Source organism: Protopterus annectens, chromosome 3.part1 (assembly GCF_019279795.1).
Source record: "Protopterus annectens isolate FY-2018-M chromosome 3.part1, PAN1.0, whole genome shotgun sequence".
In the NCBI taxonomy this organism is placed as follows: Eukaryota; Metazoa; Chordata; order Ceratodontiformes; family Protopteridae; genus Protopterus; species Protopterus annectens.
The window spans coordinates 460,530,405-460,556,583 of NC_056732.1; positions in this window are offsets into that span (position 1 = coordinate 460,530,405).

Here is a 26,179-nt window from a genome sequence, read left to right on the forward strand (position 1 = left end):
CATGCTGTTCCACCTAGCCAAACCCACTAACCTCTCCTTTTCCATATTCTCCACCAATAACACTCAAATCACCCCAGTCTCTGAGCAAAACTCCTAGGAATCACCATTGACCAACAACTCAAATTTAATAAACACATATCTACAACCATCTCTAAGGTCCACAAAAAATACGCTCCCTCTATAGGTGCAAAAGGTACCTTACCTCAGAATCTCATATTGCCATACCTAATACTCATCTACTGTCCACACTGCTATATGCTTCTCCCTCACTAACAAACCTAAATAAAACTGACTTAAACAAACTCTCCACCTGCTACAACAAAATTGCCAGATTTGCCACCAATGCCAAGTCACGTTCCCACCATTGCCAAGTCCTACAATCCCTACATTGGCTAGCATTCCCCAACCTACTAAAATATCACCAACTCAACTTAACCCACCAAATACTTTACCACCCTGAAAAAACACCCACCCTGAACAACCTCCTTAACTTCCACAATCCTAATAGATAACTATGCTCTAGCAACAAAGCCTTAATTGAAACCATCTCTTGCAAAAGCAACTCAGGGGAATCTCTTTTTGCCCATGAAATTGCCAAGACCTGGAAGAACCTTCATCCTGACCTTAAATTTCTAAATTCTACATCCTCCTTATCTCTACTCCAACGATCTATGCAACTGTAGCAAAACACCATCAAACAGCATACTACTACAGGGAAACCTTTTTAACAACTCAGATGCATGCTCTGTCAGGGTTGCTGTTCAGACTGTAGAATATTCATCTGAATGCATCTCAATGCTGACTGCAAATATTGTAAATATTTGTACAAATAGTCATCTGTTCATCCATCCATCAATGGAATACTACAGACTTCTATGCTCATTATGTATAAAAATGTTCATCTTTTATCCAATAATAGAATATTTATTGCTATTAACTGGAATATCTTTATATTATGACATCCACATGCAAACTTATATCTATGCTTGATTTATTGTAAGCAACTTGTAACCTTTTATACTATGTTAAAGTAATCTACAACTTTTTATCTCATGCTATTGTAAATTGTATTCTCTTTTTTCTAATTGTGTTGGAGCTTTTCAACCCAGGACTCTGCTGAAAACAGCCACTTGCTGTCCAGTTGGACTATCCTGGTTAACAAATGTGAAATAAATAATAAATAATGGCAGTCTCAGAACAGTATGAAGGATGTCATCAGTTTTATTGGGCCAAGGGGATTTCCTAATACAAACTTCTCACAGAAAAATGTATGGAAAGGCAACAGGAGATTGCAATCAGTGCCCTTAGAAATTTGCAGGGTGTTATATATACAAGATTGGAAAAAATCAATAGCAACCTGGTATCTTCTATCTTTATAGACTTCTCTAAAGCTTTTGACAATGTTTCTCACAATAAACTTTTAGCTGCGCTATCTAAACTCATTCTAAGCTATCCCACTCTTGCTTGGTTTCAAGACTACTTATCTAACTGCATGCACGCTGTAAAATGGAAAAATAACTTATCTCTACTTCCACTGGTTATTTTAGGAGTTCCTCAAGGGTCTATCCTTGGTCCCTTCCTCTTGAATTCATTCACCAACAACCTTTATACTGCCACCTTTCATACTACATTAGTCCAATACACAGACAATGCAACCCTAATCTGTTCTGCCCCAGCCCTACAAGAACTTCAAAAAATAACACAAGAATACTTTACCACAGTTGAAACATGGCTATCAGATGCACAACTTATACTCAACCCAAACAAAACTAAGTTGATGATATTTCATCCCACTAAACTCACAGATCCAATCCCCATATTCAAAATAATTTCAAGCAACAATATTACCATTACTTCAATTCCCCAAACTAAACTTTTAGGTGTTATAATAGATCTAAACATGAAGTCTGACCTACATATTGCCCCAACAATTAAGAAAGTTCACAAAACAAAACTTGAAACTCTATACAGATGCAAAGAAATACATTTCCAATAACATCAAATCCATTATTACCAGAACTCACCTAGCCTGCAGACTTCTCTACACATCCCCCCATACTCACCAATCTCAGCAAAACTGACATAACCAAAACAAATATCTGCTACAACAAAATAGCAAAATTTGCAACTGATTAAATTTTCAAGTGTCATCATTGTCAGGCCTGTAAACAGTTATCCTGGCTAGAACTGCCCAACCTGCTCACCCTTAACCAACTTACCACAGCCCATCAAATATTCTACAGACCTCAAAATATCCCAGCTGTACAAGGCTTAATAAATTAATACCCAAGTAAGAGCCTACTACAGTCCAGTAATAAACTATTATTAGCAAAAAGGTGACTCCATATACTCTAGCTACACAGCGGAAATCTGTAATAGCATACCACTGAGCATAAGAAATACAGCCGACAAAGATAATTTCAAATCCCTTCTCAAAGCCGATTTAGCTAGCTCATGGATATGCTCCTTTTCTAACCCAGGCTAAACTACTCACATAACATATTCAGACATTCTGCTACACGTTACTTACTCAGATAAGCATACCCAGGAGGTTATTCTCATTGGCTAAAACTATCTCTGCTGCTCAATCATACTGTCCTGCTCTGTACTGTAAACCCCATCTTATTTCAGAATTCCCCAAATTAAATCCTGTAACTGTCTATGACACCAACCTTGTACAGTCTTTAACTGTAGCCTTTCCTTTTTCACTCCCTCACTCAAAATCTAGAGCAGTCATACAATATTTATATATAAAGCCCCTAATTCTTCTACTATATGTTTCTATCTTAACACTTACCACCTCTTTCTAATCTCAAAGTGGCATCACTACCACCTGCCTAATTGACTGTATCTTGGCCTACAATTTCATGGCATTATACTATTTATAACTACCTCAAATTCAACCACTTAGAAGTACATATAACAGCATTTTTTAATGTATTAAAATAATCTTCCTATTGTACTTTTACTGTAAATGTTTTTTATATGTTATATTGTTAACGTTTTGGAGCCCCCCCCCCAGCCTTCACTGAAAATGGGCAATCTGCCCAGTCCCACTTTCCCAATAAACAAATGTAAATAACATAAATAAATAAAATAAATCATTGCAAATAATATAGGAACAACACCAAAAGTAGTTGGTTGTATGCACCCCATGATACTGTGGAGCTTCTTTACCAAACCCATCCCAAAATCTTATAAGAAAGGGGAAAGCAGTTTGGTGAGGCCATGGTTGATAAGAGAAATCATGGGTGCTATAAATAACTTACCATCTGGCAAGGCACCTGCATTTGAAGGTTTCCCTGCAGATTTTTGCAAAGTGGCAGAGGCTGATTCATTTTTTTCAAAAGTAAATTTAACTAAAATATTAATGCTTCCCAGGCCCCATAAGGACCCCTAGGACCTTGCCAACTACAGACCAATTTTCTTTCCTCAAACTGAGCTGAAGGTCTACACTAAAGTCCTTGCAAAGAGACCTGGTAAAGTACTCCCAGACTTGGCTGGAGAAAATTATATGGGATTCTTGAAAATGAGGGGTGGCAGTACAGGCCTGATTAGATTGTGGCTGGAAATCCAAACATGTTTTTTTTTTGTAAGGGTATAAATATGTACACATATTAAAGTATACTCAAATGATCAACTAAAGATGGACCCCTGCCCTCAAAAAAAAAAAAAAAATAAGAAAAAAAAAATATGAATTTATTATATTTTAATAACGTTCTCCTTTGTATAGTGTACTTTCTTTATTGTCTCTAGATATTTCTGTTAAATTCTATGTAAAACAGACACTGTACCTATCAATGTTGTTCTTCTTTTATTGGAGCTTTTATCCTCAGGCCACTGCTGAAAATGGGCTCACACCCAGATGGACTATCCCGATCAACAAACGTAAAATAAAATAAATGTAACTCAGAATATGCTCTGCCAGCAGCTGCACTATTATTAGACTTTAGATTTGATTCAGTCTACTGGCAGTTCCTTTGGTGGGCAATGGAAAAATTAGGGAATCTTGTTGGTTCTTTTAAAATTGGGGAATCCCCATCTGTTTATTAATTGTGTCAAGTACTACATACTAAGCCATTAGCCTAAATGACATCAAAAGGCGTTTTCTCTAAAATCAATGTACTAGACAGATCCACCTGGTAAGGATACCCCCCTATGCCCTCTTGTTATTCTTTATAGTGGCTTATCTAATAGACTTGTACTTACAAAAGAAGTTCACTGCCTGTCAAGTTGATATTAAAGAATGGATAGCCACCTTGATGACTTGCCTTGCAGATGACTATGTCATCTGGCTACAAGACCCAGTTTGTCAAGCCCCTGCACTTCTAGCTTTCCTTCAAAAACTTGTCCCAAATACTGTGTTAAAAATGAATCTAGTTGAAACAGTAATTTTCCCCTGAACATGGCTGTGGATAGAACTCTGCACTCAGAAGGGAAGTTCCCTATCCAAATATCCAATAGGCAACAGTATTTGGGTAATTGTATGACTCTACCCCTAAAAAAGATTGTGGAGGTCAGGCTCAGCTCTAATGCTATGATAAAAACCACAAAGTTTGTACCTACTAAAATGCCTTTGCTTGCAGACTTATTAGTGGATGTTAAAAACTTTGTCCGCAAGCTTAATCTAAAAGTATATTTTGCTGAACGTCAGAAGTGTCTTCAGAATGAGAACAATGGCACACCAGATGACGAATTAATGAACTTGAGTGTATATGATTATGATGAAACGATGTTAAATGAATATGATGATAGATATGATGAGGTTGTTTCTGGGGAAGATATTAACCCTTGTGTGGTAGATAGTTTTTTGGGGGGGTTATGGCCATATTGATGTTCCGTGTTTTTATAATAATAGTACTTTTATTCCTCCCAAATGTTTGCTGGCTATTACTGCATTTGAACATGTTGTATGTTCTTGCATTGAGAAAGCATACAAAGAATTTTGTAGAAAAAACAAAACATTCAATTTGAAGAAATCTGAATGGATGGCTCTCAAGGAGTTAAGGACAAAATTAGATAAGATAACTATTAAACCAGCTGACAAAGGGGGTAATTGGGTAGTAATGGACACTGAGAAATATGAATGTATTGTTAATACTTTATTGGAAAAAGACACATATGTTAAGTTGAACTATAACCCCTTGAAGCAGTACTCTGATGAGCTCATTGAATTATTAGAAAAGGGAGAAAGGTTGGGTTTTTTTACTAGTAAGGACATCAAAAAGTTAACTGTTATGGAACCCCGTCACCCATACATCTATATAATTCCTAAAATTCATAAGAGTCTGACTAGTCCACCCGGGAGACCTATAATTTCTGGTAATGGCTCCTATGTTGAAAGGGTGAACAAATTTTTGGACTTTCATTTTAAAAAGTATTTGCCCAAAGTGTGTTCGCATGTAAGAAATACCCAGGATGTATGTCAAGCATTATGTGGAGTGGAATGGAAACAGGATTATTATTGGGTAACAGTAGATGTCTCATCCTTATATACTAATATTAATAAGAGATGGGGTTTAGAAGCAATGCAGAAAATGATGGGTGAAGGACCTCGTACTATGTTCTTGCTATGTTTATTAGAATTCAGCCTTACACATAATTATTTTATGTGGAATAAATAATTTTTTCTACAGGTTAAAGGAACTGCTATGGGTGCAGCTTTTGCACCCACTTACGCTGTTATATATATGGGCGAATTTGAAAAAGAATTCATGTTTCAGAGTAATTTTTTTGTGAACAATGTTGTCTTTTATAGACGTTACATTGATGATCTTATTTTTATTTGTAAGGGTGAAATATCTTTGAACAGTTTATGATGTATTTGAATGAAAACACACATGGGTTAAAATTCATTGCACAAAGTTCATTATATAATATTTTATTTTTGGATATGGAATTCTATGTAGGGAAGGATAATGTGATACAACATAAACCATTTAGGAAATCTACAGTGGTGAACAATTTTTTACATGCCAGCAGCATGCATCCACCCCATTTGATTAGGGCATTACCAGAAGGGGAATTTAAAATAATTTTAAGGAATACTTCTGATCCTGAGTTATGGGAAGGAGTCTGTGATGAAATTCCCACTAGACTCATATCAAGAGGGTATGATAGTATCGTACTCTCAGCTATTAGGAATAGGTTGTGTAGAACTAAAGTTTTTGGAAGGGGTAGATATTATGAGGTGTCCCTATTCATTGGTTGATTGACACAAGATAAGATATTTTTTGTTTCTAGATTTTCTAATTCTTCAATTGTGGTGGAAAGAATTCTGAAAGAATTTTGGTGTGTTGTTTGTGATGACCTAAATGTAGGTCATTTGTTTCCTAGACATATGACATTTTCTTACAGTAGATATCACAATTTAAAAGAATTGTTGAACAAAAAATTGAAATATTCTACTGATGCGAATGTTGGCATGTATTGTTGTGGGCGCTGTTTGGTATGTGAGAGGGTAAAAAACATGCATGGAATGAAAATAAATGGCAAAAACTATTTGGCATTTGAGAAATTTGACTGTCTGTCATCTGGGGTGGTATATATTTTAGGATGTGATTATAACATGCCTTTATGGTATATCGGACAGACTACCAGGAGGGTTAAAGTGCGTATTTTGGAGCACTTAGGGGACATTAGGGGGAGAAATATGGAAAGTCCAGTAGCTTCTCACTTTTTCAATGTACATAATGGGAACATTGATGTTTTTTCATTTAGTGTATTGGCTAGGCCCCATTTATGTGTAGGGAATTTTAAGACTTCATTAAGCAGGTTAGAACACAGAATGATTTTAGGATACCATACACTGTATCCCAGAGGAATGGATTTAGAGAGTGGACTTGTAGTATAAAATAGAATAATTTTGGAATAGTTTATGTTATATTTATGAAATATGAATATTTGAATGCTTTTATATGTATTTAAATGCTTTATGTATTTGATTGTTGTAATGCATATTTGGTAAATAATGAGTTGGCTTTTTTCATATAAAATGTTAAATAATTTGTATAAAATGTTAAATTATTTATGAAATTACAGTTAGATGAATCCATTAGTATTTATAGGTATTTAGTTTAGCAGCACATAATAGTAGGCATGTAGTGTTTATATAATATTGTTAGGCAATTGTGTTTGAATGAAATATGTTTAAAGTGCATTTGAAGCATTAATTTAATAATGATGAATGTAATAATTATTTAATGAATTAATTGATGAAAATATAAAAAGAAGATGTGTGTATATGGTTAGTGTTCCACTGAAGGCGAATTGCCGAGGTACCAGAACGCAAGTTTTCGTATGGATTAAAGGAATCTTCTTTTTCACTTCACCTTTTTGCCTCTTTCTTTTGTGTTTTTTCAGCTCTAATGCTACACTGGAAACAATTTAGAATAAGATTATACAACTCCAAGCCATACAACTACACTTTAAGTGTACGATACAGGCAGTGAAAATGTATATTCTCCCTAAATGTTGAATGTATTGAAATGAGTGCATTGTTGGTAATGAATTCCTTAGTTACAACTTAAAAGAGCATGTAGTGCAGTTCCCGATGTTGGCACCATGAAGTCCCTGATGGCTACTTGCAGCACATGGTGCGGCATTGTCTCTCTGTAGCCACCCTCTGGTCTTAAGTGATTCACTCAGTCACTACAAGCTCTCCAGAGTTGTTACCAGGTGAGTAATTCATAAGAGTTTGATTACTTGGCATCCCTCCTGCACAACTGAAGCCAGATAAACAACTGTATTTGTGAGTTTGGCATGTGACGTCTATGCTGGCAGCTGTAATATTTCAATATTTAAAAATTATTCAGAAGGATTGGCTCAGACATATCCATAGACTGATCTATAACTAAAATACCTACTTGCATAAAGATATAGATATGGTGATTTGACTCAAAGGTGAACCACTTTACTATTTATATTAGACTTTTGTGAAATTCATTTTAAACAGATATTAGGTTAGTTAATTGCATAGATTATTATTCTTCACATGGCCTTTTTTTTCTACACAAGATAATGATTAGCAGACTACAATATTCTAGATGTTCAATATATTTGGGTCATCCTTTATGAGAATTGTTCATTGTTCCTTTGCTTTGTTATCCATGGCATCTTAGTAATGTTTATTATATACCTTAAAGTTAATCAATGTTAAGAAAGTTACATATGTTAATAAAAAAGAAAATATAATGTGAGTGAAATAAAGTTTTGTATAGTGTAAAAAAAACAGCCTCTTATCCCAGAAACAATCTGTACATGCTACTTAACTCAAGCTTTGCAAACTTGACAAGGCATCCAAAACAAATCACCATGCAGCCATTGTTTATAAACTAACCAGCATACATATGTAAGCCCTGTATAACAATGGATTCCTAATTTTCTCTCTCTGATAGTAAATAAAGGGTGAGTGCTAGTGGCACATTCTCAAATATTAGATTAGTAACCAGCCAAGTACCTTAGGTCTCTGTGTTGGGTCCTCCTTTTCTTGACATCTCCTTTTATGAAGTGAAGACATATGACCAATGTTTTTGGTTGACCAAATCAGCAGATGGCTGCAGACTGCATGACTTTACTTAGACCCTCACTGACTGGGCCAGATCCAGCACAAATTGACTCAGGCATCTGCCTGTTGCTGGTTAGGGGGCAGGGACAGACCTAACCTATAAAAAAATCTACTGCCATCTAGCCAAAAAACACCAGACATTCAATTCAAAAGCAAGTCTGCACATGACAGGAGAATCATACATGAAGAGAGCATGTTCATGTCTACTTCAGCACTAGAATGTTCACTCCTGAAAGCAAGTGTGGGAGATTTGTTTAGCACAGAAAGCCAAAAAAGGAGACATTTGTGCACAGAAGATGGGATTTAGCTAGAGTGGTGAGGACTTCCTTTTCATAACAGAATGTTAGTTTCAGAAGAACTTAACACAGATGGCAATGTGGGTGTATGTGTTTGCATATATGCATGTGTCTGTGTGAATATGTAAGTGTGTACTGTTTGCTTACCAAGAGTTTTCCACTCAGTAGCAGAGTCTGTTCAGAAGGGAACTCCAGTAACTAAAGCTCCAACTACAGCAATAAATGGAAGCATAGCCATAAGTAATATATATATATATATATATATATATATATATATATATATATATATATATATACACACACACACACACACACACACACACGCACTTGCACGTGCACGCCCACATGTGTGTGTGTGTGTGTGTGTGTGTGTGTGTGTGTGTGTGTGTGTGTGTGTGTGTGTGTGTGTGTGTGTGTGTGGTTAGTGGTGTAATTAAGCTACTGACCATAGGCAATGATTAACTGAAAAAAGTGTGTATGATGTGTAATATAACATAAATCAGACAAACAAGTATTCAGACAAACCATAGAAATGCATTTCAGATGGCTGTCTGATAAAGGAAAATCTGACTGGCAGTGATACCTATGCAATATAGCATCAGCTGATAGGCTGATAATAGAGGTGTCATATAAAGGGTTGCTTGCATGGTATGACTGGGATAAAAAGAATAGTGTAGTTACCGAGAGAGAGAGAGAGAGAGAGTGTGTGTGTGTGTGTGTGTGTGTGTGTGTGTGTGTGTGTGTGTGTGTGTGTGTGTGTGTGTGTGTGTGTGTGCGCATCTCCTTCTGCCTCACACTACTGTATTATGGATGGCTTACTGAGTACTGATTTTCCCTCAAAGGAAGGATTACCACATCATTTCTGTATGGATGACAAACTGAGTGGCAGATGACTGCATTAGAGTCAGAAAATTCAGATACGAGTGTCACTAGGGATTACAATTAGGCAGTTATATTATATTCAGTGTGACGACCCACCACTGGACCAGTAATCAAGGATCCTCAATCCTCAACACTGGCAACAGTGGGAGACGTACGCTTGGAGGATAACAGGTACACACACACTATTTCCAGATGCAGCTCTCTGCATCAAGTTCTGGTTTCCCCTAAGAGCACACAGAGGACACAGTCAGTCTGGGGCTGGTTTCTCCCTCTTTCTCCAGATCCCCAATAAGACTCCCCACTGGCAGAGCTATAGAGTTAAGATCTCAGCTGAGTGACCAAGCCGAGACCTACCAGCACCCTCTCTGTCCCCCCAGTGCTTTGTGTCCCTGCCCAAGTAGCTGACACACACACTCTTTGAGGTTTGATTTACAAACCACACACACACACACACACACACACACACACACACACACACACACACACACACACACACACACACACACCAGGGAGAGGCTGGCACAGAGTTACTAGCTATGACACCTTCTGCCCAGACTATAAGGTAGTTACCACTGCCATCAGTCAACTCCTTATCATTTACTTTAAGGCCCTTAACAAAGGGAGTCCAATCTTACTGTGTAATTTTAATATTAATACAAATGGTAGATTGACAAAGAGCAAGGCTATTAGGAGTGCCCGGCACAGTGCCACCAAATAAATATGCAAGTACTCTCAAAACTTAAATATTTCTACACAGATCAGCCACAATGAAAGGTTTAAATATATTTAATAATAAATAATAAAAAAAAAACAAGAAAATACTCAGTATATATTCACAGTGACATCAGAGTTCAAACCCACAGGAAATGTCTAAAACAACATTTTAGGACAGTCTCAAATAAATAATGAAAAATATCCAAACTAAGCTTCACTATGTTCTTGACTGAATCTAAGAGAATCATTATACCCTAGATAACTTACTTAATTAGAGTAAGGCAGATGTGTGGTGAATGGTTCTTGTCAGGCCCAAGACAGAATACAGAATGCACTGTCCCACTAAGAGACTTCTCAGACTAATATCTCAAATATTACTGCTGGGATAACTTGCAGAATGACATCATTTCTTGTTATCTGACTGCTAGTTTCCAGGCTAAACAACCATTGATGAACCTGGCAGTATTTAGCATCTACCTGTGAAAATACATAGACCTCAGATTTTTTGGTAGATGCTGGAAGCCATAAAACAATTACATTCTTCCACATTTCAAGACTAGTAATTATCTCACCCTAATGACAATATTGAAACCTCCCTAGTACAAACATTATGTCTCTAGCTTACTGAAAACTGAAGATACCATGTTTTATTGCATAGCCATAAAGTTTTTTAATTTCAGGTATTTTTCTGAAGTTAACCTCCTGTATTCCAGTTTCCAGTGTTAAAATATAGACATTTAAACAGTTACAATACTGCATGCATATTTCTCTTCCCTTCCACTAGGGCTCACTGTAGGTACATTTTATGCTCAAGCACTTTACAAAGTACCTTTGCAACACACGTCTGTACCAACCAGCTTCATATACACATGGCATACAGTTCTAATACAGTTGTAACACAGCATCTTATATAAATCATGTTGATATTCACAAATGAGATATAACTATTGATAAAATTCCAGCTAGCTGTGCTGGCAGTATCCCCTTTCATCACACTCATAAAATGCATATTTTTATTCACCAAGATCACTATCTGGTTAAGTAATTTGCTCAATGTCCCACATAAGGCAAATGGAGCTAGAATGAAGTAAATGCTCTACAAGTAGCCATTCTTTAAGAGCTTGGAAACTTAATTCACTGCACTGATGGACATACCATACTTAACTTCTTTATTTTCTGAGAAAATACTGAGGATAATGGGCAGTCAATAATAATAGTTACTGAAATTTCATGGCTGTTGTTTAGAAAATGCATTTCAAGATAGAGTTGTCTGGCACTTAAGGCTCTTAGCTGTTAGCAAACTATTTCCTGTAATCAAAAATACAGGGTTTGAATCCTTCCACCTCCATTTTCCTACTGTGTGCCTTTGAGCAAGTCACTCAGACAGTGTTCCTAGGTCATACATGAAAAGGGAAACTTTACACAGTGAGTTTATTTGGTTAGTAAATAGATAAGCAATGATAGTATTTAAAAATCAGGTCCTTGTACTCTCAGTAGTTTTGGCTTTGTTTGGAGTTCTTGAGCAAAGAAATTGAGAGATATTTTGGTCCATCCCTTGTAAAAATTGTGGCTTTCTGGTAAACTGTTATGGGTTGCAGTCATTAAATAATGATATGTATGAGTTTCAGACTTTGTGCCCTTAAGAAAATGGTTGCTAATGCAAAGCTTTTTATTCTAACAACTTTTTAAGTATAATAGAGAAACACTTAAAATCTGTTCCTGATTTCTGAGTCTTTGGCTCAGACTGGAGCTAAAAAGTTGAAAGTGTAAGTGGGGTTTGTAATGGTTTACACTGTATGTTTGACAGCAGAGAGCTGATATAAAATTTTCATCTGATATTTATGAATGTATTCATTTGTTTGTTCTCAAGCAGATACCTGTGGTATATACCCATGCAAGTAGTTATAATTGCTGGTTGTGTATAAATACTCAGTTCCTGCAACCCACATAGTTATGGTGTAAAGAAAGGAAATAATTGTAATAAACAGTAACATCATCATATGAACCACTTTTTTGGGTGCGGCCCTTGGGTTCCATGGTTTGTTAACTGTTGACAGTGTTTTTATTATTTGGCTATGAATAAACTAGGCAACATGAAGTCTATCAGTTTAATATTAACATTTTAAGTGAGAACATTCATCTTTTTAGTCATCAATTTTTGGTGGCTTTGAACTTTTGAGTATTTCTTTTTTTTTTTTTTCATTTCCTTTACAATTGATTCATGTGGGGATTGATAGATCAATATATTCTTATAGGTAGGAGCAAAACTTCACTGTGTACGCAGCAGTTCATGATACATGGTGATTGGTGACATTACAAGTACATTTATGGAAGCTCATTACATATGTAGCTTGAGTAACTTTGTCCAGTTGGCCTGAGAGTTTTCTATTGTTTGGTTGATTAGTCAAAATCATACAGTAGGTAAATGGAGACTCAGGGAATCATTTTCTGTGATGCATGGTGAAGCCTATTAACAATCTCTGTGTGTGTGTGTTTGTGGAGTCTTTCTCACCAACTCATTTCAGCACTAAACTGCCAGCCTAAATATATGCTGCTACCTTCAGAGTTTTGTACTTCCTGAAAAGCAGAATAATTAATATTTTAATGTATTTGTCCTTTGGTAACAGGGAAAGTCCAACTAAGTCAAAGGCCTATTTTTATTGGAGGCCTGGGGAGAAAAGCTCCACAACAGATTCAAAAACGTTGAAGTTGAAGTTGATGAGTAATTATATACAAGGGGAGAAAAGCCCCAAAACAGATTAGATGTTTTACAATGAGCTGGGGAGAAAGGCTCCACAAAACATACAAAAAAATTATTTACAATAGCTCATAAGTAATTATATGCAAGGGAAGAAAATCCCCATAACAGATAAAACACAACATTTACAGAATATTATTGCTAGGATATGTTATAATCAAAAATACAGTATGTACTGCAAGTAACAAGACACATTATAGAAGTAGATTGCCTATGTCAAGTAACCTAATGTATAAAGTTATTTAAAATATTGACTACATTTCTAATAATATATGGAGGTAAGAAATAATAAAGTACTCTGCTGCCAAAATAGGGTAATAGAATGAGATGATGAGGAGTAATGAGCAGAGGTGAAAATTAAGGACATGCACAGATAATTGATTATTATTATTAGAGATGAGAATGTTATTTAAGGACAACAGAGAGGAAGTAAATAATAGTAAATGGTGGCTGAAGTGGTAGAACACAATATGTTAGTAGCATGATATCTTTAAGTTGAGAGCTGCTTTTGATGTTAGGCTATTACTACCTGCTATGAAATGGGGATATTAGCAACTTCAGGCTGGGAAAGGCATAGTTATAGTAAGGAGGTGGTCAAGCATCTGTTTTGATGGTTGTGCAGGTACAGGTATCAGCCAGATACTTTTTTAGACTAGTCTTGAAGTTGAAAATGCTGCTAGTATGTTTATGGGATAATAGTTAGACTTCCAGGAGTGGGATATGCAGCTGGAATAGATAAAGGTTCCTGTTGCCAGGAGTGGTTTGTTCACAGTGAGGAGCATTTTGTTTTCACATTGAAGTGGCTTGGCAGGGGGTGTATATATGCATGGAATAAGCCTGCTTTGTTCTGGCTTGTGTATTAATTTGTGGACTATAAATAGTTGGGTCTATGTGAGTTGCTTGGGAATTTCAAACCAATCAAACCATTTTAGGGCTAAACTTTGATGTGTTTTGTCTGATGAGTTACTGGCAAATTTTGCTAATGTAGCACTGACTTAGTTAATTTTGGATGGGAGCTTGAGGGTTAATCAGTACAGGGGAGCCATATAGAAAAATAGTAGGTAGGAGTGTAGAGGCCCGGAGTTTTCTGAATGAATCAGTTAAGTAGTTTTTTTTTTTTTTTTACAGAGTGTGCTTAGGTTTTGATGAGATGTTATGATAACCTGTTTCATATGTAAGTCAAATTTTGGGTTATCTTCAAATTGCATGCCTAGTAGCTTGGTGTGGGGGATGACTTCTTTAAGGTATTACCAGAGGCAGCTATTGAGAAATTTTGTTTGAGGTATATAAGGGCTTTTTGGAGGGGTAACAGCAGCTTTTTTTTGACTGAGAAAAAGCTGGGAGTTACTAAGCCAGCTTTAAACTGATGAAAATGACTCTTGGGTGATGGATTGTAGAGTAATTGGGTTTATGGCAGAACAGATTAATGTGGAGTTATCTGCATCCTGTATAAGGGATGATTGACATTTGGCAGTGTGCAGGTTGTTGATAAATATGTTGAAAAGCAGTGTCCCCAGTATGAATTTGGGAACACCTGTTTTGATGGGTAGGAAGGATGAGTAGGATTTAATCCACTTAACAGTTTGGAGTCTGTTGAAAGGTAGCTAGAGAACCAGTTGGTGGAGGTGTTAGGCCAAGTGAACAGAGTAGTTTCAGAAGTAAGGCATGGAAATCAATATTGAAGGCCTTGGACAGATCTAGAAACACAGCAGAAATCAGTTAGCCTTTGTCTCTGACTAGGTCAATAGTGCTGGTGAAGTTCAAGAGACCTGTGATAGTGCTTTGTCCTGGCTTAAAACCTAGTTGGATGGGAGTAAGGAGGATATTTGTTTGTAAATGAGTCATTGATTGATTATGAATGTATTTTTCAAGGATTTTTGAAAGAGAAGAGAGAATTGTAATGAGTCTAAAATTGGATATATCATTGTACTTACCTCCCTTACAAAGGATAAAGATAAGATTGTTCCCATGTGGCTAGGACATGTGATTCCTGAATAGACCTTTCCATGAGAATAGAGAATGGAAAGGAAAATGAGCTTGCTATTTTTAGGAAAGCACCAGGAATTTCATCTGGAACTGGTGTAATCGGTTTAATTTGTTTCAGGTATTTATTCATTGTTATGGTGGATACAGGGTGAAAGAAGAAAGAATGAGTATTAATGTAACTGGGAGATGAAATGGGTGGGATGCAGTGAGATTATGAGAAGAGGTCGATTTGGTTTGAGTTTGGTTGTGAAGCGGTTTAGTGATGCTAATAATAAAGTGATCATTGAAAGCATTTGTTGTTTCTTCCAGTGAACAGTGGGGGGTTAGGGTTTGGTTGTCCATTTGAGCCATGGTGTACTGTTTTATATATGGTGGCCTGGAATTGTCTAGAATATTTGTAGCATCTATTCTGCAAATTTCATGTGACATTTCACTTTATTTTATGTGTATTTATATCATTGAAGAATGGTTTCTGTTTTATTATTGAACCATGCCTTCATGGATTTATCTTTATTCTTCATTAATTCCCTGGTGGTAGAAGTGAGTTAAAGAGTGGGATTGTTTTACACCTTTTTAAGTCTAAGAGTGTTATACAATTAGTAGTTCCATAAATAACCCCTTAAAATAGACAACAACATCATCTAGTTGCAAGATTTTTAGAATGTTCCAGTTCTGAGATTGTAGTGAGGTGTTACACATGGAAAGGTGGTCACTAAGAGTATTGTTAAGGTTCCATAGGAACTTATATTGTTTGGGTGACTTGTTAATAACCAGTTCAGGGTTGTAATTTTATCATTTTCAAGTATTGTAGTTTGGCCAAAAAAAAAACAAATCTGAGAAGATTTCCTGACTGCAAAATCTTCTTTTCTTATTCAGTTTAACTATTATTAGTGGTATTTGTATTACTCTAAAAATGTATTGGTTGACTTTAATATTGTTATAGAAAGTTTCTGTGGAGTAAGGAAAACATGTTACAGTAGCATAAAAAGAGAAATTAGTGAGTAGTGTGTGTATATATATATGTGTGTGTGTGTGTTGGGGGGTTGGTGGTAGTGGTAAAGCAGTATTCCAATGGAAGGGTGACTAATAAGTAGATTACATTTGAAAAAGGCACTATTAACTAGAGATTTTATGGGCAATATTAAGTAATGTTTATAGGTTAAGTTTAATTTTGATTGGAGGTAGACTCTTCCGATGCATCAAGGAAAATATATCTTGCAGCTCCATAACTAGATAGCCTATAGAGACAGAAAATGTGTGAGGGGGGGGCTGATGATTAATAGGAAGGCAACTAACAGGCAGATTATATTTGAAAAAGCCATTATTAAACTGAGACCAGAGTTAAGGGGTTGGTGCTGACAATATCCCAAGTCACGTGTGCATACCTATAGTGGTCAGTACAGCAATAGGTCAAATGCAAATAAAATATTTTGAGAGGACTTAAGATTATTTGTTGCAGTTATTTAAAAACATTACTATACAGGGCTGTTTATGTAGGCTGAAATCTTGCTTAAACTCAGTGCAAGTACCCTTTGTTCTTTTAACTCGCTTAGAGAATGCCCTTACAGTTGGAGACAATGCATATCAGGGGAAAGAGGTGTGGTTACTTGATAGCTGGTGCTGACACAAATCTTAATCTCGGACATTGAAAAAATGAATTAATGCTTGGAAATGAAGTTATTGATTAAATACTATGGTGCGAATGTAACAGAGAAAAGTAGATTGGGTTAGAAATCCAGGCTTCTCTACATGCCCACTGACACAGGGCCAAGAATACTGACACCAGTAAGCTGAAAACTTCAGGAGGAGGTAGAATACAGAGAGCTCACATGTAAAAATTATGTAGACTTGAGTTAATCTAGGAAAGGAAAAACAGCTTTCTGTACATGCCCACTGAAACAGGTTTGACCAAGAATCTTATGATACCACCAAACAAGCACTTGTGATGTGGTAGTTAAAGTGAAAGGTCTAGAAGAATCTACTAAAATTTAGAAAATCAAATGTGCCTGAGCCCAGAAAGAAGAAACCAGAATCAATGTAATTTTAGATTCTTTGGTTTTAAGAATAAACAACATTATAAGCTGAAGCAAATGAAATGTATATAACAGGCCTCTAGGTTAAGTTTGTGTCAAAGCATCTTTAATGTTGCCAGTGAGGTCAAAACATGGGATGGGGGGTGCCTCTAATGCGTACTATTTGTGGGGGTAGCCCAAAGATCACAGATAGGGTGACACACTTCCTAATTATGATTGTTTTTACACTGATAGTCCTTACTGGCTCCCACAGGATATCAGAATGCATCTAGAATGGAATGTGTACTAACTGAAGATAACAACCAGCTTGCCTGGAAGGCCCATTCCTATACACTCATGTTCTCTCTGCAGAATGATGTACATCAATAATGCCATGTTGTTTCAAAGGAGCGGAGATGTAACTTTGTCAAATCAATTTCTGCAATGCCTGGGAAGGATGACTATTGTTTCTGTGATGTTGATATGAAGTTTAATTTTCAGAGTAGATGAAAGACCTTGGGTCTCACATTTTTTAGCAGTGCTCTTCTCATCCCGTGGAGGAGGCATCTGTTGTGTGGATGATTTAAGGATGACAATCATTGAAGGGTTTATGGGATATGACATTGATAGGTATTATTCATTAATGTGGATGTCTCTTGCATGAAGTGGAAATTTCAGTCTGTATTTCAAGTGAATTTGATTCATGGGATCACAGAATACTGAGGGGCTATTGTAATATCTTTTGATGGTATCTTGCATGTAACACCAAAAAACTTGAAGCTATCAGGAATCCCAGATGTCTGATATATGAGGTGAGCACTACTGGCTGGTTTGACAGCAAAATGGGAATTATACAAAGAATGATTCAAATTCTGCATAACGGTAAATCTGCCCAGCTTCTTTTAGTATTTAGGGAACAACCTATGAAAGTTATGAACAGGGTAGGATTTAGATAACAGTAAAATCCACAGTGATTTCTGAGAGGTGAAAGATATGGAGCAGAGATTTCTTTAGCTGGATGACACTATTGCTTCCGTCAGCCATGATGAGCCAGACATAATCAATCTTTCTTTCCTTTTTTTTTTCTTTTGCAGCATCTCTGGCCCAAGCCAGTCGATTGTCTACCTGTAACCATTTAGGCCATTCATTCTGTGATGGCAGCAGCTGGGGATTCCTTGGCAGCTGAGAGCCCTACAGCTCATTCTGTCCTGCTTAGGAATCACATATCAGCTTTCCACTCATGATGAGAGTCATCTGGTAGGGAGTGGGCCAGCTTTGCTGATGCTGTGGTTTGACCTACTACCTCCCCAATGGAGTACTCTCCTCTGGTGAGGTGACTCTTTTGAGGTCTGCTTTATCTGCCCTATGAGGATTCCACCAGCTCACAATGTGACTGAATACACAGCGAAGGCTTGATAAACTTAAGCTCCATGGGGTAGATATCTAGTGCTCCCCCTAGGTGTCATCAGTATGGTGAATCAGACCCACCTCCTTCCATTTCAGGATGGGCAAGCAGGCAGTGGCCTCTTTTTCCCATACACCCTTGACAGCTCCTACAGCTGCTCAAACCACTATTTAAAATCAGGTCACCTGCATTGCAGTCAGAGCTTTAGCCCCCTGTACCCTGGAGTTGTTGTAAGGAAACAGCTCTTATTCCTTTAAGATGTAAGTAAGTAACTACTACCAAGAATGCATTTTGTCTGATGCAGCTCCATTTTGAAGAGTGGTGAAGCCATGACTGTTACTTGGATGAGCTAAGGTCAAGGTATAAGAGAGGCTTACTGAGAATGGTGATGTGAGCAACTGTAGCTTGCTCATCCATCTAGGGGAAAGGAACTGTACCAACCCACTACAATGCCACATCCCAGGCATTACAGTACTTCACATTATAAGCATACAAGTCATCGACATTAGTATGAGGACAATGATACCAGGTAAAACTGACAGCTGCCTGAGATCTTACTAGTCAGAAAGCCAAAACATAAAAAGGTACAATTATACATGTTGACTGTAAGTTTAGTAAGAATGCCAGTGTTTCTGTAACTTTCTTCAACTTATGCTGTGGCTGAACCTGTTGGCATGAAATTAGAAAGGTGATTACACTGTAGTCACATGTGTTTGAATGTGGAGTGAGTTGATGTAAGTAAGGGTACTGGGCAAATTCTCTATATAAATCAGTAAATAAATATATATCCGTTGGTAGTATCTCTTAACTACTATGATTCTGGCCCTTAAATTTAGCCTTCACATTCTAAATTTAGTATGTTTCTCATAAAGTCAGGCCTGTTTATGTGTACATACCTTAATAAGTATATAAGCTAAGCCTATAAAAAGAACCCCTTCTTGTAACTATATACAGTCTGCTATACAAAAAAAAACATGTAATACAAAAAATAAGTGCTCCTCTTTTTGACCCTCTGCTATGACCTTTAAAGGCTAGCACTATCATTTTTAATGCAAAGAGGTTGAGAGGTATGTCTTTGCCATAACCATTTGTCTATCCAGTGAGATGCAGTAACCATAAGTTCAATGCTTAGTTTTACTTTAATAGTATGAATTGTGCTGCTTGCAGTTCTCTTTTATGACAGGTAAGATTGTTCAGGATGAGCAAATATACACAGCAGAACAGTAAGTTGGTGACAGTTGCACTTAGCAATGCCTCTGTCAGTAGTTCTTCATGTTTTTTATCAGTGGAAGGTAATGGTCTGCAAGGCAGCACAGCGAGGTTCAGTTTTCTTATGCTTGGCTATATAGAGTCAATGCAACTGTGTAAGCAACTGTGGTAGGGTTGCTTATATTTGTGACTGTGCCTCTTGGTGACACATAGGAAATGGAACAGGTCACCTTACGTTAATCACCTGTGAACTGATGGAGGAGCTAGGAACTAAGTCTTTTACTTAAAGGGGCAAATCACTCATGTTGATACTTTATTGAATAAGCTCAGATCAGCCTCTGCTATAGACTGCTGTGTAGAAAACGATGGTTTGCTTTTCTTTATATTTTTCTTGTAGTTCTATATATTGTGGTATATTTCTCATTGCATTGTATTTTTCCATTGCATATTAAAAGTTTTGCTTAAGAATAAAACCAAACTTGTGCAATTTTATAAGTCATTGGACTTAGAACAGGTCACCTAAAGTTAGTCAGGTATGAGATGAGGAAGGATATTGGAACTTGACCTATAATTTTAAGGGGAAAAAAATCATTTCAAGGCTTTACTGAATAACCTCACCCACACACAGACTGCCATAAGCTGCTGTGTGAATAGATTTTTTTCCCATCCTTTTACCCTGTTCCTGTTGTGTTATTAAAAGCCAATGTTTCTCTAGCTGCCTGGCATTTATGTAAATTTGACCACAAAATCCCTTCCCTCTCTTCTTTCATTAATGGTCATCAGTAAGCACATAAGCTGCTTAAGTTAATTAGCCCATCCACTGTATTTCATACATCCAGATTACTGTGCATCCACCCACTAGCTAATTTGTGTTGTTCTTTTAAACTTATTGATCCAGAGATAACTGCATATACTATAAACTTGTCTTTAGAAGCTCCTTAAGCTTGCCAACTATTTTGATACCAGATTGTCCAGAAATCAGGTGTGTTATCCAGTTGTCCATTATTTATTTATTTTTTTTTTAATATGGAATTTCACACCATCTGTGTTGCTTACAACTCTTACTTGCTGCTGATTGGTTAAACCTAGCTTAACAGCTACAAGCTGAGAACCAATCAAGAGTGCAGAGTCCATGACTGAGAATCCTATGCATGAGATGATAGTAAATGCAGCAGCACAATGTGGTCTGGTACCTTAGCTATTGATTGCATTGCTTTTCTGCTTTTTCAATTTTGGTGGGTAAGGAAGGAAAGTAAATGGTGTGGCTGCAGACACTTTGTAGTTTTATTGAAGTTCACTCTCTTCCCTGTGTATCCTGTAGTGGCAAATGTTCGCATCATGTGTTGGACTTGCACTGAAGCACTAGTAGCAGCTATTGACAACAGAACACATTGCAAATTATTTTTTCTTTTTTTAGTTATTATTTTATTTTTGCAGGGCAGACAGTTAGATAGGATACCAGTACTGTTGGCTTGGCAGTAGCGGCAAATACCAGGCATCTATTTGATATGTCTTTTATTTATTTTACATTTGTTGACTGGGATAGTCCAACTGGATACATGTCCATTTTCAGCGGAGGCCCGGGGAGAAAAGCTCTAAGGTAGTCAGAGTCAAAAATATAACAATGTAGACATAATTACATGTAAGTTATTTACAGAGGATACATGAAAAAACATGAGATATGCAATTTCACAGGTATAGTTATCCCTGGTTTAAGTCAGGGGAATACATTGACAGTAGGCAGAAAGTAGTATATTATATACATTTATGAGGAGGGTTAACCAGGCTTGTTACAGTGGCAAAGCCAGTTTAGCGCCAGATGTTGTTTGAGTTTGGTTTTAAATTGGCAAAGGGAGGAGAGTGCAGTAATGTCGGCTGGAATGAGATTCCAAACTCAGCCTACAGAGTTTGCAAAGAGGGCATTCCCAGCTGTATTGTTAATTTTGATTGTCTAAATTAGTAATTTGTTTGAGGATCTAAGCAGTCTCTGATTGTTATGAGGGGTGATAATATTCCTTTAGTTTTTAATTGTAAAGGAGTGTCAAAGCAGCTTTCCAGATTTGCAGAATATCTGGATTTTTGCCTTTGGTATGTTTGTAGTTGTTTTTTCTTCATAAAATGTGTGGTTTTCCAGTATAAGTGTGAGGGCTGCAGTCACTAATTAAGAATGAGTTTCAAGCTTCATTTCTTAAAAAAATACGTTAACACAAAACTGTTATTCTATCATATCTGTAAGTTTATAAGAGCAATATTTAAAATTTGGCACTGATTTTGTGGCTTTGCCTCCATTTATTTTTGGTTTTGTTCAGGAAGCTTGGATTTAGAGGTTATGAGATATGCTAGGCATCTTTTTGTCTGTCCTATATTGCTGTGCTACAATGCTTGCAGCTGTGTGGGGCGGTTGGGCACTGGAGTTGGCACTGGCCTTCTTCAAGTTCACTTCACGTTCTCTTCAATGAGTTGTAGTTGTTTGATATGTGACTGCAGGCAACTGTGAAAAATACTCTTTCAGAAACTAATTTTGATTACTACAGTACTATTTGCAGTATAAATTGCCATAGTATTATGTATTTACTTTTAAATAAAATTATTAATCCCATTTTTGACAGCTTTAGTTATTAATTAAAGAATGACTTAAACTACGGTGGTTTGTTGTTGTTGTTGTTCATGTTGGACTTGCACACTGCATGTAGGACCAGCAGCAATTATTTCCAAAACAAATTGTAAGTTATTTTTTTTGTTTTAATTATTATTTTATTTTTGCAGGTTTGAAGGACATCATTATTACATATAAAGCAAGACATTATTTGTACATAGTCCCTCCTATTAGGGAATTCCTAAAGACTGGTAAGGTATAGAAATATTCTGTAATTCTTAGGTACATAAAGTATACTGTGAGATACAGTTAAGAGTTCACTTACAGAAAACAACCCTTGGCAGTAAGGTAGTAACATAATCTTTTAATTATATTGCATTTATTTACCTATTTATTTTTCCAATGCGTTTCTATAAAGTCTTTTAATTTTAGGCATCTAGACTAACCCTTCAACTGTCCAGATTTTTGCATAGTGTCCACATATTTGCCTTTGGTCTGTCATTGATTAGTTTTCATAGAATCTGTTGTTGTCCAGCAAATCAGTGAAAGCTGAAATTACTAAATTATTACATACATTTGAATTTCAAATGCCACATCCTGCAGAAAATGCACACTTACACAAGACTGTATTTACAAGAGCAATACTTAAAATCTGTCCCTGATTTTGGGACTTTGTTCCCCATAACTTTTGGTTTTGTTCAGATATCTTGCATTTAGAGGTTGAGAGGTATGCCGGAAATCCTTTTTTCTTAGTCATCATCATCACATTGCATTGCTTTCACTTACTGCATAATCAAATCTTTTAACTGTAACTTCTCCATAGTCCCATGTATCTTCATCAATTCCGCTTTACTGTTCCAATAAAATAGTCATTCTGAAGTTGTTCATGCTAAATACATGTCCTGAAATTATGCTGTGTGTGTGTGTGTGTGTGTGTGTGTGTGTGTGTGTGTGTGTGTGTGTGTGTGTGTGTGTGTGTGTGTGTGTGTGTGTAGATAATGAATATTAATGTGCTTTGTTTCTATTTGGAGTACATTCTCACTAGTTTTAACATTCACTTCTAATATTTAATTTGCATACCAAAATGCACCATTATTATGTTTTTGTCACTTTTGTCTTGTCTTCATCTGTGCTAGATAATTTCACATGACTTGATAGATTCTGTAGTACTGTTTATATCCTTCATAGTAGTCTTAAATGTTCTACATATTTTAACAAATATTGACATATTGTAATATTTCCTCTCATTATTTTTGTGCTGTTCCTGATTTCTCATCAGTAACGATGCTGACAATCTTCTTATTTCGGCTGTTCCTGTTATGGGTCGCAACAGTGGATCATCTGTTTCTATTTCTTCCTGTCCCCTGCATGTTACTTTGTCACACCAACCACCTGCATATGTCCTCTCTCACCATATCCATAAACCTTATCTTAGGCCTTCCTCTTTTTCTCTTACCTGGCAGCTCCATCCTTAGCACACTTCTTGTAAATATACCCCACATCGCTCCTCAGCAAATTTCCAAACCAACGCAATCTCACATCTCTGGCATTGTCTCCAAACTGGCCAACCTGAGCTGACCCTCTAATATACTAATTCCTAATTCTGTCCATCCTCATCACACCCAATGCAAATCTTAACATCTTTAACTCTGCCACCTCCATCTCTGACTCTTGTCTTTTCGCCATTGCCACCGTCTCCAACCCATATAACATAGCCTGTCTCACGTCCCTCTTGTAGACCTTCCCTTTCACTCTGACTGGTACCCATCTGTCACAAATCACTTCTGAAACACTTTTCCACCCACTCCATCCTGCCTGTACTCTCTTCTTTACCTCTCTTCCACATGCGCCATTACTCTGAGCTGTTGATCCCAAGTATTTAAACTCACCAACCTTTGCCAACTCTATTCCCTGCATCCTCACCATTCCTCTATCCTCCTTCTCACTGACACAACTCTATCCTTCTTCTCACTGACACACATATATTCTGACTTAATCCTGCTGACTTTCATTGTTTTCCTCTCTAGAGCATATCTCCATCTCTCCAGGGTCTCCCTACCTGTTCCCTACTCTCACTACAGATCACATAGTCATACTCAAACATTATAGTCCACGGGTACTCCTGTCTGATCTAGTCTATCAAACTGACCATCACCATTGCAAATAAGAAAGGGCTCAGAGCTGATCTTTGATGTAATCCCATCTCCACCTTGAATGTATCCATCACTTCTACTGCAGACCTCACCACTGTCAAACTACCCTCATAAATATCCTTTACCACTCTTACATACTTTTCTACCACTCCAGATGTCCTCATACAATACCACAACTCCTCTCTAGGCACCCTGTCATCTGCTTTCTCTAAGTCCACAAAGACACAATGCAACTCCTTCTGACCTTCTGCATACTTTTCCAACACCCTCAGAGCAAACATCACATCTGTAGTGTTCCTTCCCCGGCATAAAATCATACTGCTGCTCACTAATCTTCACCTCCCTTCTTAATCTTACTTCCACTGCTCTTTCCCATAACTTCATGCTGTGACTGATCAGTTTTAGCCCTCTGTAGTTTCTTAAAAATCGGTACAAAAACACTTCTTCTCCACTCCTCAGGCATCCTCTCATTTTCCAAGATTTCATTAAACAATCTGGTAAAAAACTCCACTGCCATATCTCCTATACACCTCCCTACTTCCACAGGTATGTCATCTGACAAACAGCCTTTCCATTCTTCATCTTCTTCATAGCTGTCCTTACTTCCTCTTTGCTAATCCATTGCATTTCCTGCTTCACTAACCCCACATCATCCAACCTTCTCTCTCTCTCATTCTCTTCATTCATCAGTCCCTCAAAGTACTCTTTCCATCTGCTCAACACACTCTCCTCACTTGGAAGTATGTTTCCCTCATTATCCTTTATCACCCTTATCTGCTGCACATCTTTCCTAGCTCGGCTCATCTGTCTAGCCAGTCAGTACAGGTCCTTTTCTCCCTCCTTAGTGTCCAGCCTTACATACAACTCTTCATATGCCTCATCCTTAGCCTTTGCCACCTCTCTCTCTTGCCATACTCCTCATCTCCTTATACACCTGTCTACTTTTTTCATCTCTCTGACAATCCCACTTCTTCTTCACCAGCCTCTTCCTCTGTATACTCACCTGTACTTCCTCATTCCACCACCAGGTCTCGTTGTCCTCCTTCCTTTGTCCAGATGTCACACCAAGCACCTTTCTAGTCATCAGCCTTACTAGCTCTGCTGTAGTTATCCAGCTATTCAGTAACTCTTCACTGCCAACCAGTGCCTGTCTTAACTCTTCCCTGAACTCAACCTCACAATCACCCTTTTTCAGTTTCCACCATTTGATCCTTGGTGGTGCCCTCACACTCCTTCTCCTCTTCTTGATCACCAACTTCATCCCACAGACCACCATCCTATGCTGTCTAAATACGCTTTCCCCTGTCTCCACTTTACAGTCTCCAATCATGTTTAGACTGGCCCTCCTGCATAGGATATAATCCACCTGTCTGCATCTTCCACCACTCTTGTATGTCACCCTGTGCTCCTCCTTCTTCTTGAATTATGTATTCACCATAGCCGTGTCCATCTTTTTCACAAAATCCACTACCATCTGACCTTCAGCATTCCTCTCCTTAACACCATACCTACCTATCACTTCCTCATCCCCTCTGTTCCCTTCACCAACATGCCCATTGAAATCCAATCACCAGTCTCTCACCCTTGGGTACACTCACCACC